Raw genomic sequence first — 824 nt, 5'->3', positions numbered from 1 at the left:
GGGGGGGGGGGGGGGATTTTTATTTCTGTAACACCCACTGACCTCCTAAAAATGGCATATCATCCTGAACGGATAGAAAATATAAATTATTCCTACAGTAAGTACATTCTCTAGATTAAGACCCATAAATATGCGCTTGAGAGCTGAAATTACAGTATGTACAGAGGTCCATGCGTCCACAATATACACACATAACAATAAATATCAGATATAGTCACAATACAGCATCAAGATGGATATTTTTCTTTAAACAAGTAGAGGCTACAGCGAGACAGGGCAAGAGTCAGCATTCATAAACCAGCTGAGGAAAGGTGTTCAGAACCTGCAGTCAGTTATTAGTTTTTATTAAAGGGTGTTGCCTTGGTTACTCCTGTCCTGCCTCCAAAAGATGTGAAGAGAAGAGAGGAGAAAATGTTTTGCAGAAGCACCAGTGAGCTTGTCCTCCAGGCTTCAACCTGACTCACGATAGAAAGAAGGAGAGAGAGAGGGAGAGAGCGAGAAAAAGGAAAAAGGAGAAACTGTAATCAATGAAAATCAAAAACTGTCACCTTTAGGTAGATCATGATTTGACCGGTCAGAGATGGAGGGAGAAAGAGTGATAGAAAGTGGTGTGTAGACGTATGGAGGAGGGAGGGTGGTGTGTGACTGCCTGAGTGGAAATGAAAGAGAGAGAGAGAGGAAAAAAAAATCCAAGACAGGACCTAGTTTTGGCAACGTGGCTTCCGGTTGCTAAGTAACGGTCTCCGAGGGCAGAAGAAGCGCCTCTTTTGAGGTTGTTCGTCTCCAAAATGAACTATTTTCACCCGACCCCACCTCCACCACCA

The sequence above is a fragment of the Seriola lalandi genome, unplaced genomic scaffold (genome assembly GCF_002814215.2).
Source record: "Seriola lalandi dorsalis isolate HSWRI2012SDOR001 ecotype SW California unplaced genomic scaffold, Sedor1 jcf7180002054378, whole genome shotgun sequence".
Classification (NCBI taxonomy): domain Eukaryota; kingdom Metazoa; phylum Chordata; class Actinopteri; order Carangiformes; family Carangidae; genus Seriola; species Seriola lalandi.
Note: the sequence above shows the minus strand (reverse complement) of the source record.